The sequence below is a fragment of the Pelodiscus sinensis genome, chromosome 14 (assembly GCF_049634645.1).
Source record: "Pelodiscus sinensis isolate JC-2024 chromosome 14, ASM4963464v1, whole genome shotgun sequence".
Lineage (NCBI taxonomy): Eukaryota > Metazoa > Chordata > Testudines > Trionychidae > Pelodiscus > Pelodiscus sinensis.
This window is the reverse complement of record NC_134724.1, coordinates 44800060-44817489: the sequence shown is the minus strand read 5'-3', so window position 1 is coordinate 44817489 and position 17430 is coordinate 44800060. Positions and strand designations below refer to the sequence as shown.

Genomic DNA, 17430 nt, shown 5'->3' with positions numbered 1-17430 from the left:
GCGGAAAGGGGGCGCGGGGCGGGGCGGGGGAAGGCGGCCAGGCCAGGGGGTTTGTTTGGGTTGGGGCCGGTCTGTGCTCGTCAGGGCGATGCCCTTGCGGGAGAGACACGAGAGGGTTAAAGGGGGGGGGGGGGCTCTGCAATTCAGGATTTTTCCAACAGCCGCCTGTGAATCAGCTGGGGAAGTTGCTGCTGACTTAGGGCAAATACCTTTTGGGCGGTGACAGCCCTTGAGAAACTTCTCCACCTGATTTGTAGGTGTTTAAAGGGCAGGTGCGTGTTCCGGGGTGTGTGCTCTGCCTCTCGGCAGTGCTGCCGCTGTGTGCAATCGCTTCATTGCCCAGGGGCAAGGAGGTGGAGTTACTAATGTTCAACAGGTCAGTATTTCTTACGTGTGAAATTAAAGGTTTGATGTGCAAGTGTTACAGTTGAAATTAGTTAGCTTTTCAACACTGACAATGATCCCTGAGTGCGCCCCGTGGACTCCGCAGAATTCTTTGATGTGTTGACGAATATTGCTCGGTTTGAAATGTTTGCTCTCGAGTGAAACTATGCAGTTTCGGTCTGATGTCATTTGTTGAGTGTACTTATACCTAGGAGTGTTCCTCTTCAAGATGAGGCTCTAATGTGGTAAGGTTCCCCTTTGCTATGTTAAAAATCTGAGCCTTAGAAGTATCTCTGGAAGATATGATACAAATTGTACATTACAATTAGCCAGACTAATTTGCCTAATTAATATTTCTTAATTTTATTGATTGCCCAGATAAGTTTTATTCAAAATGCTCCAAAATGACTGTTAACTTTTATGTGAACATTTTTATTTAAAACTACCTTTCAAACTTAAGTGAAGTGATTTTTGAATGCATTTAAATAGTTTTTAAAATATTCACTAATGTAGCTGACACTCTAAGTGCTTCATATTTGTTTGTTTTTTTAGTACTCATTTTTGAAAATATTTTAAATTTCCAAATGAATTAAAGCATATTTTATTTATTGAATAAGAACAAATTTATAGCTCACCTTAGATTTCTATATTAAATTCATTTGTGTACTGGGTAACAAACAATACGCAGTGAGGATATTGTAGTTTCTACCTTGCATGAATTCAAAATTAGGGACAGTGCTATCGCACCATAGAAATAGAGAGAGACAGTGCCAGTCTCTTCAGGCTTTAAGCTTTACCCATTGTTGTGTAGTAGGGAATGTTGTCCTGCGTTCTTCCTGTTTTGGTTTTAAGTCTTGATATTTCCAGTATTATTAGGAAATAGCTATTGTTTATGGAAAGCATACATTAAGTTTGGTCCACATACAGACTTTTTTCCAAAATGATGAAATTGGCTGTAAATTCACACCTTGTGTTATTTTTTGGTGCAAGTTTGTTGTGGATACTTATTCTGAAATACTTTAATTTTTCCCTAGTCAAACTAGTTGCACCAAAATAACCAAATGGTTCAACATTCCATGTGTAGACCTATACTTTGGGTTCTCTCTTTTTATTAAATAGCAATTAACTGAAACAACTTCCAGGATTTTCCATGCCAAATGAATGGGGTGGGTGGGTGTGCATGGGCATATGCCATGCACCAACAGATTTAAAAAACAAAAAAGTTACATATATATTAAAAAAAAAAAAATTCTAGGTCAACAATTCAAGTTTATTTCCAATTTTGTAATGGTAAACTATAAAAACAACTGTCTCTGAAGGACAGTTTCAAGATACCTTGTATAATTAACTTCTTTTTTTTAATAAGTTGTGGCTTTCTATTTTGAGTGAATGAATATTTACAGGTCACTTGAATTTTTGTACAAAATGATTGACATTCATAGCATGCTGGTATTCCTGTGTAAATGATTAGGCCCCCAGACTGATCTTTGTGTGGTGACCTATGCCCCACGCCACTTCTCTAATCCATAGTTGGAAATGTAAGGAAGACAAACTTAGCTTTAAGTATTTCAGAAATGTTAGATCTCTGGAGGACTAATGCCTTCCATGTTTTAGTTTCCAAATTAGAGTGGTAACGAAAGGGTACTTAACTTCTTACATTTGTACCAGAGTGTAGAAAGAACAACTTTTTAAGTGGTTAGAAAAGTTTTGGTTAGCACATTCTAACCTGTTGAATATTTTTCTATGTAACTCAGTATTTATTTGTCATACTGACTAATACTTGCTTTAAAAGAAAAATTAAAATTTCTCACAACACTTTAGCCAGCCTAGCTTATGAGAAATACTTTTGATCTCCATTCTGTTGATATTGCTTGACTGTAATCATCATGGGAACAATCAATGCTACTGGAATTAAACAGCCTTTCTTCTGTTGCTGTCACTGAAGTTATGATGCCGTTGCCTTTGATATACCTGTGTTGTACTTAAATAGAGGACAGAACTTTTCAAGTTGACATCTTTATAGCACAGGGGTGGGCAAAAGTAGATTGATCTGGCAGACGGAGGCCCTGCCTCCCCCCCCCCCCCCCCCGCCCACAGGCCAATTAGAGCCTGGGGGGGGGGGGGAGAAAGAGTGTGAAGTTTCCTCTGCCCTGCAAGGAGGGTGTGGCACTTCTAAGTGCCTTGCGCTCCTGACAGGGCCAGAGGAGGCTTCAGGGCCTGAGGGAGCATGGGAAGTCTCTTTCCACACCCAGAGGCATGACTGCTTAGTGGGAAGGGGGGGAAGCAAAGGGGCTCCCCCAGACCAACCATGGTCTGGGGGTGGGGAAGCACGGAAGCATCCTGGCCCTGCTTTTTCTGTTTGCGGCCCAGGGCCACTTGAAACATTTTTGAAGAGTGGCCCTGGAAAAAAAAGATTGCTCACCCCTGTTAAAGCACATAAAAATTTAGTACTGGTGACTTTCCTCGCTGCCCCCACAAAGTTCAGAAAAAAAGAGTATTTTCCAAGAACATATTGAAGAGAACAAACCCCTGTATGTAAAAATATCGAGTATACTCTATAGTAATTTGATTTCCAGCCCTTTTTTCCACTCTGTTTTACTATCTCTCTTTTAAACTCATGTTAAAATCCTTCTTTCCCCACTGAGGGGAAAAACTGCTTAAAATGGAATTAGTGCTGTGTTTAACAAAACGTGCAATAATCATTACCATTTTCAGATGAACCTGAGGAATCTGAGCTGCACACTTTTTGGTTTCTCTGCCTGAAGTAATGACATCACACTCACTGTAAATATAGGTCACCATTCCTTTCCAAAACCTGAGGTTCAGTCACCCATATGTTCGTTTCCTCTTGGAAACTTTCATGCAAGCCATTAAAGGTTATGATCTACTTAAAATTGATGCCTGTATGGATTTTTTTTACCTCATTGTTACCAATACAAATGCAATTGAAAGATTAGAGGGAAGGAGCAGGGATTTTTATAGGCTTTTTCTATTTTACTTGTGTATTAGAGCACTTTCTGTAGTGTCAGAACAACCCTCTATTGTTTGTCTATAAGGTTCTTTACACATTGCAACAAAAGAGAAAAATATTTAGAAAAAAGATTTGTAAATCCACAAAAACTGGCCAGGCACTTATGAACATTTGAGGTACCAGATCATATTTTAAATTTTGGCATGTCTTTATAGTCAAAAGATTTCAATTTGAAGTCCTTTTAACTTGTGTTGAAAACATTTGTTACTTTTCAACTTTTAGGTTGAAGTAACAAACTTTTGGTAGGTTACCTTTTTCAAGTTCTCCTTAGAAACCTCAAATCTCCAGCTGTTCTGTCATCTGGCTGGTAATACTTTTGGCAACTGTAATATTCTGATAAAAGTTCATTTATGTTTTCAGTAACAGTTGTGCTGTGAAGCAAAATTATTTAAAGACACAACAAAGAACCATAAGTCATGTGGTTGGAAGTCATTGTTCTCAGAGTGTACACTGCAGTGTGTTTCCTGTTCAATATGCAGGAAAAAGATTGCTGTAGTACTAACAAAGTCTGAAAACTATTGCTGTGACAAAGTTGATTTTACTTTGATAGAAGGAAACTCTATTCTAATTGCTGGTTATGACAGCTTTGTCATGAAAGCTGCTGCGTAAAAGTACAAGTAATGTCACTTTCAAAAACATTCTGCAGGCACATACTGGAAGAGTGTGAGAGTATCAATGCTGTTGGCCCTATTTGTATATTGGAATGGGTATCAAATATTGTTGCCTACACAAATGTAAAAATGTTATCTTTAAATCTTATTGGATTAGGTGTGATACCAAGTTCTTGTAAAATTGAACTTGTCCATTTTGATACTGGAAATGTGTTCTACCCAAAATTTTATGGTATGTGATTCTCACAAAAAAAAAAAAGAGGTGTATTTGTGAAACACTTCTTGTACTGTGAAGAATACAATGTATATTGTGGTTTTATTTAGAATTGTTAACTGAAGATGATAAATGCCTAACCAGATTTCAGTGTACTTGTCCAAAAGTTCAGTTGATCAAAATAACCAAAAAATTTTCAGACACAGTGGCTTATGTCATCCTCTTGTGGTTCTTCTAGTCTAGTTCTGAGAATAGACATATAAACAAACATTCATCCCTCCCGTACCTCATGGCTTTCTGAGGAGCCCAAAAGAAAGATAAGCTCTGTAGTACATTCAGAAATGTAACAAATCTTGGATCTAGTGGGTTATAAAAGTAATATGAAGGACAGTAAAACTGAGTGGCATCATTACATGCTACTCTGAAGAAATGTCCTATCTTTGTATTGCTGGCACTGTCAGAATTAGGGATGTTAGGAAATGTATAATTGTGTAGATGACATTTTGTTGGTCACACTGTCATCCCCTCACAGCTTATCGGTTGGGATGTGTGTAGTTGGTAGCATTAACCGATAAACATCTGCTTATCAGCTAATCATTTAACTAGCTACACCCATGGTTGCCAATGCCCGGGACACTGCCCAAGACCAGGGGCAGGAGGGCTCCCAGGTGCAGGGACTGCAGCATGATAGGTTGCTTGCTAGGACTCAGCAATAATGGGCATGGGCTGTGGGAGCCAGGACTGGACTCAGGGCCTCATAGCAGGAAGTCAAGTATCAGAGGGGTAGCAGTGTTAGTCTGAATCTGCAAAAGCGGCGAGGAGTCCTGTGGCACCTTAAGACTAACTGAAGTGTAAGAGCATAAGCTTTCGTGGGCAAAGACCCACTTCGACATGCATCTGACGAAGTGGGTCTTTGCCCACGAAAGCCTATGCTTCTACACTTCAGTTAGTCTATAAGGTGCCACAGGACTCCTTGCCACTTACAGCAGTAAGTAACTCTCAGCTGCTGCTTAGAGGGACACTGGGGCCAGGTTTGGGCCAAATTCCCAAGTCCTGGCGGGGGCAGCTGCTGGGCCCCTGGAGCCCAGGCTGCAGCTGGGAGGAGCAATCTCCAGCAAGGCCAGTCCTGGTGCTTCTCAAGAGCCTCTCCTTTTTCCCCCACCCAGGAGTGGTGCCCTGGGGTAGCAGGTGGAGGGTTTGGTCCCAGGCTGCTCTCATGGAGCTGGCTGCGATCCCTACCTGGGGCCTAGGGAAGCTGCCGTCAACTCCCAGCATGTGCAGGCTAGGGGGAGCCAGCCCCGAGGGGGGTCGGCAGGGGAATAAAAAGGGGTGGGGTCAGATAAGAGGGCGGTGGGGGGGGGGGAACAGGTATGTGTGAGGCGGGAGCAAGAGGGAGATGCAGGAGGTGCCAAAGGCAGGTTGGGGGTGGTGGGATATTCAGGAAAGACTTACAGGGCAGATGGATGCAATGGAAGGAAACTCTGAGGCGGGGATGAGGGCAGGCTGGGGGGAGACTGGGAGGAAGGGCAGCCTGTCTGGGGAAGGGAGAGACACAGGGCAGGGGTTGTACAGAAGGAGCTGTGGGAGGTACAATGGTAACTCCCTTACCCCATGGGGCAGGAGTGCAGAGGTCACTGGTAGTAGCACTTGGAGGCACCTGCTCCTGTATCCCTGACAAAATTTCAGTTGCTGAATAGGGTGCCCCACATTCCCCCTGCCCCTATGGGTGCCCCTCTCTGCGCCTCTCCCTTTGTAGGCACCAGTCACCCCTGGGGGAGGGGCTGCCCCACCCAGCAGCCAGTGGGGAATTTTCTCTGAATTTTTTTAGTGTTGTAGATATCTGCAAACTCTGATCTGTTACGACAGATGCTATGTAAAATAACATGACCCCTTAAAACTAATCACCGTAATGTACAGGTGACCCCCCCTGCACTTACGATATAATTAGTTCCTGGAGAACTGTCATAAGTCGGGCCATTGTAACTCAAACCCTTATTGCCCATTGGGGCAATGCTATGAACAGGGGTTTTGTTCCTGGCCCGCTTTGTCTCCTGGGAGTTATAGTCTCCTGGAGCCAGGGGGCTCTGTTATATAGTAGGTGGTCCTGCAGTGTGAACGGCACCCTGAGCCGGCTGCGGGATGCACTGGGTGGTAGGTGGCCCCGCAGTGTGAACAGTGACACAAACTGGCCAGCTGGGGGCGGGGCTGGGCCGGGCAGTAGGTGGCTCCGCGGCAGGAACGGCACCATCAGTCAACCGGCTGGGGTCCGGGCCGGGCAGTAGGAGGCCCCATGGCGTGGCATGAACAGTGCCATGAGCCATCCAGCTGGGGTCTGGCCCAGGCGGTAGGCAGCTCCGCAGTGTGGCACGAACTGCACCCTGAGCCGGCCGGGGTCTGGGCGGGGCAGTAGACGGTCCCGCGGCACAATCAATGCCCTGAGCTGGCTGGGTAGGTGGCCCTGCGGCTCCCGGAGCAGGGCGGCCATAAATGTGGGGGTTTGCAGGTCCCCTGGATGTGCAAATTAAATGTTACTGGTTCATCAAAAATTTGTAAATGAGTAGCTGGTCCTCAGTATAAAAAAGGTTGGTAACGACTGAACGACATTATTCCATCCCTAGTCAGGTTAAATGTCCCTCCAGGACTGTTCACGGATTGGCATGCATATTGGAAGTTTAGGAAATGTGCAATATTGTGTAACTTAAACAGCAAAGTGCCCAAAAGTTAAATAAAGTATTGGCCTTTTGTGTCCCTTTCACAGTTTCCCTTCCGTCATGATAATTATGGATTCGTTTTTGTTGCATCTATCTTCTCCAACCATTTTTTTTCAGGGGATAGTAACTAGGGATGTGAAGGTGTGCAGAGTTAACCAATGAGCCTGGGCTCATCGGTTAATCCTTAGGGTTACATGCAGCTCTGCATGTGGCCCCCTCCCCCCATTTTTGCTGCACATGGGTGGAGAGAGTAGCAGGCTTTTAAGCTGTCTCCCTGCACATTCTGCCTCCTGCAGTGCCACCTGTGGGCTTCCTCTCCAATCAGCTGCCTCCCACAGATGCAGCAGTGGAACAAGTTGATGTGCACAAGAAACCAGCTTAAAAGGAGGGATGCCAATGTGTAGTTGACTAAATGTTTCCCCGAAAAACTTGGGCTTATTGGTTAATCCTGTCAACTACACACATTCTTCCCCCTCCCACCCTTGCTGCCTCTATATCAGAGGCAGGAAGTGGGGAGGAGGTGGGAGCCGGTGCCAGTGAGGAGCTGGCAAAAGCCAGCTCCCCATGAACACCAGTCCTGTGGAGATGCCTGCCTCCTTCTATCTCTGCACTGCTACCTCTATCAGAAGCAGCAGCAGGGGGTGGGGAGAGGGGCAAGGGAGGCTGCCACAGAGCAGCCTCTGTCCCTGGCGGGCCTAGGCTTGCCGCAGACAGAGGCTGCTCCATGGGATGCAGACAAAGCCTTTGGGTGTGGGGGGAGCTTGGGACCCCTGTGAGCAGGGGCAGCTCCCATCCTGTGCTGCTTTCTCTGATACAGAGGCAGCAGCACAGAACGGTTGGGAACACACTGGCTGCTGGCCCCACCCCCAGAGACTATGGAATAGTCATGTAACTGCTAAAATTTTGCTGCACAATTACACAGTATCTAACATTCCTACTTAAAATCTGGATCTCTGTGAGCAACAGCTCCTGCCTGTACCCCATGTGTAAATGTGTCTCTGCTGAAAAAAATCAGCAGTTACACGTTTACAAAAATGCATGCATTTTAACATCCCTAATAGTAACAACTTCTTCAGCGAATATGCTCTCCAGTGTTTACACAGCATGTCAGTTTTGATAAGGAAAAAGCCATGAGGATGCTGTATTTAATTCTCAGGAGTCCATAGAGCATATTTGAACTCGGTGTCTAAGAGACATTTTAAAAATCAGCCATTCTCCCCCCCCCCCATGATAGCTTGTGCAGCATTGCTATTTTAGGGGCAGATTGTGTAAACACAACTGTGCGTAGCATTTGGTAGTGTAGGCATACCTATTGTACACAGGATTCTTAGGAGCAGCTTGGCACAGTTCTTGCGTAGATAAGGTGAAATAGTAGTTTTATGTGCTCTAAATCAGTCGTTTTCAAACTTCATGATTCAGTCCTAGGGATGTAAAATCCCATGTAACTGGTTAAATGTCAAGTTTATTTCACAGTTAGCCGGTTAAACAAGTAAAGGAGAGCTGCGTAGGCACCATGGAGCTGGAGTCCCTCCTGCTCATGGGTGAGGGGATGGGTGGAACTGCTGCAGTCCCCCACAGGTTAAACAGAACCGGTCAACCTCACTCATTAAGGGTGATGCTTACTGGATAACCTGGCGTGGGCAATCATTTTTGCTGAAGGCCAATGTCGAAATCACTAATGAAGCAGGGATTTAAGTATCCTGTACTTCATTAACATAAACATGACGGCTGCTTTTTTCTGAAATGGAGCTTTTTCGAAAAAAGGCAGTCTAGACGCGGATCTGTCAAAAATCAACCCTTTTTCGACAGATCCTGTAGACCTCATTTTCTGAAGCTCCGTTTCAGAAAAAAGCACGGTCTTGTTTGTTAATGAAGCACGGTCATGTTTGTTAATGGAGCACAGGATATTTAAATCCCTGCTTCATTCGCAGTTTTGATGTGCTTGATTTGCATCCCTCTGTGGACAAAGGAATACAGTCTAGACATAGCCCTAAGCAAGTGGGCCATGGATCTCTGCTGTACCTGCCCTGAGTACTGGCTCTCTGCTCCCATTGGGTAGTTCTGACCCAATGGGAGCAGTGAGGGGCGCACTGCCTGTGGGTAAGAACCATGCACAAATGCTTCTGTCCCTCTGCCTAGGAGCTGGACCTGCTCCTGGCTGCTTGCAGAGTGCAGCTCAGTCTGTGGTGCCAGGATAGGTGGGAAGCATGACTCTGCCTTTCCTCTGTGCCCCTGGGAACTGCTGGAAATAACCCAGTTGGCTGTTACCCTGTCCCAGACCCGTGCCCTCCCGAACCCCCTCCTGCGTCTCAAGCACTTCATCCCTAGTTGTTCTCAAAGTCCGCATCCCCAGAGCTCTGACCTCCTTTTGTACTCAAAATTTTTGCCCCAGGCCAGAGCCTCTCCCTCATTCCAAACCCCTTATCCCCAGCTGAGCTGGAGTGGTCCCCCTTGGGATTTTGCTTAATCATTTAACCAGTTAACTGATTGACTGGGATTGTACGTCCCTATTATGTACATCCTTTCTTTTGTTCATGAAGTTCTGTTTCCCGGAACACCAGTAGGTGTTCTATTTGATAAACTGCCCCCGACTGTTAATTTGTTGCAGGCTTCAGCCTCATTAAATCCAGCAGTATAGTTTTTTTTTCTCAGGTTTATACTGTAAGTATTTGTCTGGTAGTCCCTTAAGCTATGTCTGCATAACATCTGTACACTAATGGCTGACCTGTGCAAGCTGGCTTGGGCTTGCAAGGCTGTTTCATTGCTGTCTAGAATTCTGGACTTGGATTCAGGACTCTGTAGCTGAGCCCTGGAATCCTCCCCTCACAACTACAACTGGGCCACTGTAGGATGACTAGTGTCAGGGATAGGCATAGCCTCACTGTTGTGTTCCTCTACTGGGAGAGTGAGGGCTTCAGGGTGATCTCCCACCTCAATGTAAGCCAGTGTCCTGTATGCCAACTGCCATGCTGAAACCATATATATCTGACAAAATATGCAGAACTTTGCAGATTTAAAAAAAAAAAAAAAAAAAAAAGTTTGGTGTGGAGTGGCTCCAGGAGTACCAATTTTATATGGTACTGAGAAGGTTCCAGTAATTTTCCCCATTGAGAGTAACAGTGTTAAAATTCATGTAACTGATTAACTGTGTAACTGCTGAAATTTTCCAAAACATGGGATGGCAGGAGGCTTCCCAGGAGTTGGCTTTTAAGCTAGTTTCCTGTGCATACTGGTTCCTGCTTGCCGCCTCGTGTTGCTGCTCTGTATCAGAGGCAGCAGCATGGGGTGGTAGGTAGGCTCCCTGGGAGCTGGACTAGGGCCATGTATAGCGGATAAGCTCATGCTTATCTGTTACCTGTTTAAATGGCTACATTTTTACATCCCTAATGAAAAGGGTAGAAGCAAGAGTGTTTCATAGCTTCTATCACCACTCAGTGATGCATAGGTCAGCATTGCTGCTTCCCTTTTCTTCCACCCATTCTCCTCTGTGACCACTAGGTATGTAAAATACAATTGGTTAAATGGTTAAACATAGAACTAACACTGCTTTTAACTGATTAAAGGGGTGTAGGTCCCCTATTTGCTGGGGTTGGGCTAGAGCAGCCCCCACTGCAGGCAGTGGCTGCTCCAGCCCTACGGCTCCTGGCTTTGCTCATGGGGCCTGGAGGGGCTGGAACAGCCTTCTCTGCCTGTAGCTGGGCCGGGGGTGGGGCTACTCTGTTTGGCCGGGTAACTGTTTAACTGGTTACCTGTTAACATCCCTAGTTACTACCTGATATAGAGCTTTTTGAAAGAACAGAATACACTTTGGTACTATCAGCGAGACCATCGTTGTAGGTTTTAATCAAGTGATCTCCTCCTTAAGAGGGGTGAAATGTGGCTGGGGTACAGTAGTGCACTTGTGTCCAGCTACAGAGGATGGCAACATAGAATACAGCTATTGCAAAAATGTGTGATAAGATACTGCTATAAAATTTTGCATGTCCGAGTGCAAACTCATTGAATAAAACAAATAGGTAGAGCCCCACAAATTTGCACTTTATATGTGGATATCTGTGATTCTCTTTTGCAGCTGTGGGTGCAAATACAAGCTATATCCATGAGAGTTCTTCTCTTTCTAAGTGATAAATAGTTGAAAGCTTGGTCTTTATATTCCAGCTGTGAAATTAAATTGATATAGCCACATTTTATAGAGACAGCAACATTCTTTTTTCTCCACTGCACGTCAAGCAAAGAAATCAAGCAAATTCATAGGACAATCTCAAGTGAATTTGTTTTAATACTCTTTGTATTACTTCATTGTAGAAGGTGAGAGATTGTCCTGTGGCTAAGTGGTTAAAAAGGACACTCAATTTAAAAAGATTGCTAGTAGCATAGACAAAGGAAACAAATAATTTCTTAAAGAAGTAAAATGGAAAACATTTTCAAATAACAGTGCTTCTAGGTTTGACCATCCCTGCTGTTTGACCTTGATGTCAGTTTCACTTTTGCAGTTGGCTTCATTTTCAAACTTTTTATGGTACAGTGTTTGCCCTTGGAACACTGCCTGAGTTTGCATTAAAAACAAGCAAAGCCCTGCTAATTTTTTTTCTAGACAGAGTGAGAAAACGTTTGTTAGTAACTTCTTAAAAAAATAAAGTAAATGCACCAACAAAATCCATTTATGCAACTTCGAGTTTGGTACCAATTCTAAAAAATATAATAATCTTGAATCCAACTTCTATCTAAAAATTAATTGCCTGCTATTAAAGATAATACCTAAGTTTACTATAAAGAAAAGACGGTAGGAAATATTATTATACTTCTTTAATTTATATCTAATGCTAATATAGCACTTTCATTCAGATCTTTCAAAGGAGGTCAGTATCTTTATTAATTTACAGACAGGGAAACTCAGGCACATAATGCTGTGTCTTGCCTAACATCACTTAGCAAGCCACAGGCTAATAAGCAACTAATATTGCAGTAAATTAGGATAGCATATGGGTTTAAGTACATCAAGTGTTGCTTGTTGAACAAATTCCAAGATGCACAACAATATTAAATCAGTAATTCATTGTAGTGAATACATTCATTTTACTTTAGATGGTTGTTTCCCCAGGTTTAGAGTTGGTGACTTTTGGGCTTATCTTTTAAAGATTGGATGGGTGTTTTAACCAACTGGTGGCCTGTGGGTTTTTCTGTTAAACGGTGGGATTGCATTTTCTCTAGGCTTTTCCCCCCTTGGGCCATGCCTATTTTCTCTCCCAGTTTGATGACATGTAGGTAAATTCCACCCCCACACTCAATGTGATGATGCAACATGACAAAGGTGCAAACCCTATCTCCTTTGTTAGTCTGATGCTGCATACCATGCTGCCACACTTCTCTCACTCCCCCTTGCTATTTTGAGTAGCTTTTCTAGACTGCTTAAGCTTGTTTCTTAGAAATGTTCTCACCACTGTATAGAAATTAGGGATAATATGGTGGTGTGGAGTCCCATCCTCCTCCTCTTTGCGTAGAGTTTTGGGATGGAGTGCTTCAGTTGCTTGTGGATGCTGTTGGAATAGGGACAGCAGCATGTCTTTGAAATCCGTCTTTATCTTGTAAATTTATTCCTTTGGCTATTAGAAGTGGGCTGTGCCCACAAAAGCTATTGATACGATCTACATGTTTTGTTAGTCTGTACAGTGCTACCAGACCATTTGTTGTTTTTTAAGTTTGTCCTGTACAGACTCACTCTGTTCCCCCCTGAATCTATTCTAAGTGACTGTTTTTAAGCCCTCTTGGTGAGCGTATAAGGAGGCAAAGACTAATCAGCGAGAGAATATTTTTAGAAAGGAAAAGAAAGGCAGTGCGAAGACATTAGAGGGAAGAAAATAAAGAACAGAATTTTGTGAAAGGAAGGGGGAAGATAAAGGGAGAAACAATATATTCCAAAGAGGAAAAGTGAAACAATCATGTGAGGAGAGAGGAGAGGAGGAGAGTAGATTGAAGCTGGTAAGAGACAGGTATAAGAAACATGAGACAGATGAAGTAAATGTAAAAGGAAGGCAATACAAAGTAAACTGACAGTATGTTGCAGTAAAATAGTATGAAAATACCCATTGGCTTTATTTGTGTGGCTTCCGATGAGCGTGGGGGAATGTTAGCGCATGTATGTTGCATTGTGACAAGTAGGTATAATCACTGAACTAGTGAATATTTGGTGTGGGTGTGGCAGGAGAGATGGAGGGGGGCTTAATTATCGCAGACATCTGATAGTAGAACTTGACCCATTATTTTTCTGTATCCTTTTAGATTGTTGATTTATTGTTCCTTTCAACCAAAATATGGGAAATAGCAGATGCTGTAAATTTCAAATGATACCTAACCATTTTAATCTCTAAATTTTTTTTTTTTTTTTTTTTTTTTTTTTTAACTCAAGTGAATGGGAAACTGGCTTCTCATCCTTTTTTTTTTAAATTTTTTAAAGTTGGTTTGGTTTACATCTGGAAAAAATAAAAGCTTGTGTTAAAATCTAGAGGCAATCATTAATTTTCCACCATACTGTTCTCCTTTGGGGAAAATTTGCTTGCTGCTTGAACTAATTCAGGCTACCACTTCACAAATAAATGATTAATATTTTTGTGTACGTCTTTGTCAGAATGTCTTTCCTTCTGTACTAGATAACTTATCAAGAGAAACTACTGCTCAGATACAAAACTTGTATCCACACGTCTATAAAAATGATCAGCAGATATCCACATCCAGATCCATGAATGTGGAGATCTAGGGATTTGCAGGGTTCTAAAGATGGATTCTCTCGTTATCTGCACAACTGCTAGTTTGGGTCCAATCTAAATTCCTGTCTCAGACTACAGAAAATAGAAGGTTTTACAGTTCTATTTTCTTGGGTGTCTTTCTACACCAAGTTTATGAAAGTCTCAGTTTTAATAGGATGCATCTTGCCAAATCAGTCCTCATAAAGTCCAGGCTCTTTCTTTCCCAGGTTAGCAGTTCTTGTTTGGATTAAATTCAGTTTTGCCTTCCTTTTGCTTTATGCATGATTGAGAAGAGTGTTCTTAATATGGAGAGGAAATAACTCAAGGAGTCACCTGCAGAGTTCTTGCTGCCTTCCGGATGCAGTGAAAGAGGAGATACATGCTATGCATGTTTGTGGAGTGTCACATCTCAGGATGCTGATGCTACCATTTTAAAGTCTTCAGGCGATAGTTAATTGATGATTCTCTTCCGTGTTAGTACTGCAGTTGAATGTATTGCAATTCTGGAGTGGTGTCTAGGCTATCATTAACAAATATTTCTTGCCTGATATTGAAGTTCTTGTAAAAGGATGAACAATTTCTTTAGAACTACTATAAATTATTTGAGTCTAGGCACTGTGATTTGTATTAGCTTACTCTAGAACAGAGAGAGCTCAAAAGCCACAGTTTGGCTAAATGCAGCCTTCCCCATACTTATCGCATTGGAGAGGCAAGGAGAGCTTGGGGACCTCTACCTTGCAGTGGGATGGTGGGGTAGGAGCGTCTGCTCTGTGGGAAGGGGAATCTTTAGACTTCAAACCCTTAAGACATCAGCTGGAGCTCTTGACTTCAGCAGGAGCATGGCTGAAACCCTGAGCCCCAGCAGGTGTTCCCTGTCTCTAAAACTTGGTAAGACCATAGCATGCAGCTCTGCAGGTCAGTAAGTTTTGCCATCCGTTCTCTAGAAGGTTATACTTTCAGGAAGACATTTGGTATCCGCAAGTTGGATTATGTGTGTGAGAGAATATAAAGTCCTTAAAGACTTTTATAGATGTATGTATTATTTCTGTTGTCTTTTGTTTGCTTATACAGACAGTAACTCAAATGTTTGGTGTAAAAGTCTAACTTTAACAATCCTATTCAGAATTTCGTTCTTGCGACTCAATATTTTCAATTGTAATTATATATTTTTTTTCAAAGCTTGATTCTGATCCTGCAATCTTGTTTAACAGTAGTCTTTTAAATACAAACCTGGCCATTAAACTTAATGAGAGAACTCTGAGTAAGGCTTGCTCATGTGAATAGTGATCTGAGAGCAGTGGTCACCAACCAGTAGATCAGGATCTACTGTTGGAACCTCTGACAAGTAATCCTGACTGGTTTGGCCAGGAAGCTATCAAGTGCTGGCACTTCAGTTGCTCCACCACCCACTGTCATGCTGCGCCTGCCCTCTCTGCTTTGGAGCTGCCCTTCTGGGAGCCTCCTGCTTGTGCAGGATATGGGGGGGAAGAAAGGGAGGGCTGATGTCTGTGTGTCCCTACCCCCCCCCCCACTCCTGTACCCATCTCCACACAGAAGGGGATGGAGGGAGCGTGGCAGTGCAAATCTGTCATACACACTCACTGTGTGAGTGTGTAAGTCTCACAAACACCTGCTGTCCTTCACTCTCCTCTTCTGACCCAACATGTTCATGAGGGATGGTTGTTACTACTTTTACTGTTTGCAAAGTGGATTATTTTTGGTTTGTGACTGGTCTGTGCATTTCATAATTTTTATTTCTCTCTCTGCTTAAATTTAATTCTTTGAGTAGTGAGTTCTAAAATGCCTAACTTGTTATGCCTGGAGTAATTATCCTCATGGTAAATGCTGCTGTTGGAAGTGGCTGGCATGTCCTTACAGCTCCTGAGAGAGGCAGAGCGGTGCGAGAGGAGGGTGTTTCCACATGCTCTCCTTGTCTCCAGACACCACTCCTGCAGCTCCCAATGATCGAAAATGGGGAACCGTGGCCAGTAGAAGCTGTGGGCTCAGTGCCTGTAGACGAGGGGCAGCACATGACACGATGGAGCTATTGCTGTACATAGCAGCTGCTTTCAGGAGTGGTGCAGGGCCAGAGCAGGGGTAAGCCTGCCTTAACCCTACTGCTCCACTACCTGGAAGCCATCTCAGTTAAACAGTGCCCAGGCAGAGCCTGCATCCTGAACCCCTATGGCAGCCTTGAACCTCCTCCTGTACCCAATCTCTGGTCCCAGATGTGAGTCCCCTGCACCCAAACTTCTTCCTAGAGCTTGCACACTGAAACCCCAGCTGGACCCCCCCCCCAGTCCCCTGTCCTGGGCTAATCCTGGAGCCCCTTCCACACCCCTTGGCCCAAGACCAGAGCCTGCAGCCTAACCCCTTACCTCAGCCTGGTGAAAGTGAGTGAGGATGGGGAAGGAAAGGGGATGCAGTGAGCAGGGCGAGGCCTTGGAGAAGAGATGGAGCAGGGGGAGGGTCTCCAAGAGGAGGAAGGAAGGAAGTGGGGCAAGAGTATTTGGGTTTGAGGTAGATCTTACATTGGAGTTAAATTGAAAAAGTGATCTTGTGGTTAAAAAGGTTGGAGACCACTGTCTTAGAGTGACTGATCACACCAGATAGCCCAGTATTTCTGCCTTGGTAACTAAAGATGAGAGTTGCCCAAGTTTCAGAAGTGCTAAGCATCTGCTAATGTCTGTCTGGCTAGAAAGTCATCATGCAATGAGTGATAGAAATGTAGCCGTGTTAGTCTGGGGTAGTTGAAGCAAAATGCAGGACAATGTAGCACTTTAAAGACTAACAAGATGGTTTATTAGATGATGAGCTTTCGTGGGCCAGACCCACTTCCTCAGATCAAATAGTGGAAGAAAGTAGTCACAACCATATATACCAAAGGATACAATTTAAAAAAATGAACAAATATGAAAAGGACAAATCACATTGCAGAACAGAAGGAGGATGCGGGGGGGTGGGAAGGGGGAGGAAGGAAGGTAAGTGTCTGTGAATTGCTGATATTAAAGGTAGGGAGAGTGGGATGTTTGTGAGTTAATGGTATTACAGGTGATAATTGGGGAAACTGTCTTGATAATGGGTGAGAAAGTTCAAAGACTTGTTAAGTCCTTGTCGGTAAGTGTCGAATTTTAACATGAATGACAGTTCAGAGGATTCCCTTTCAAGTGCAGATGTAAAAGGTCTTTGTAGCAGAATGCAGGTGGCTAAGTCATTTAGAGAGTGTCCTTTCTGGTTAAAGTGGCAAGAAACTGTTTTCTCTTTGTGATCTTGTCTAATATCTGTTTTGTGGGCATTAATCCTTTGGCGAAGTGTCTGAGATGTTTGTCCAATGTACATAGCAGACGGACACTTTCGGCACATGATAGCGTAGATTATATTTCTGGATGCGCAGGAATATGGTATTGGCACGCTCACTACTGGTCTATCCAGCTATGTAGACACTCTTCTCAAACCCTTCGTAACCAATACCCCCAGCTATCTCCGAGACACTACTGACTTCCTAAGGAAATTACAAAACATCGATAACCTCCCCAATAATACCATCCTTGCCACCATGGATGTAGAAGCTCTATATACCAACATCCCACATGAAGACGGATTACAAGCAATTAGAAACACTATCCCAGAGGACACTACTGCCAACCTGATAGCAGACCTATGTAACTTTGTTCTCACCCACAATTATTTCCGGTTTGAGAACAACTTATACCTCCAGATCAGCGGCACAGCCATG

At 43.6% G+C, this 17430-nt stretch overlaps 1 protein-coding gene across 8 annotated transcripts in view; it reads left to right on the top strand.

The window, feature by feature from the left end:
• Positions 1-17430, top strand: part of TJP1 (tight junction protein 1) — a 299612-nt gene that overhangs the window by 148812 nt on the left and 133370 nt on the right. The window contains exon 2 of one of the 8 annotated variants that reach the window (XM_075897729.1): positions 258-376. The exons of the other annotated variants lie outside the window; for them this stretch is intronic. The gene's annotated coding sequence lies outside the window, so the exon portion shown is untranslated. The remainder of the gene's footprint in view (positions 1-257; positions 377-17430) is intronic. 8 annotated transcript variants of the gene reach the window in all.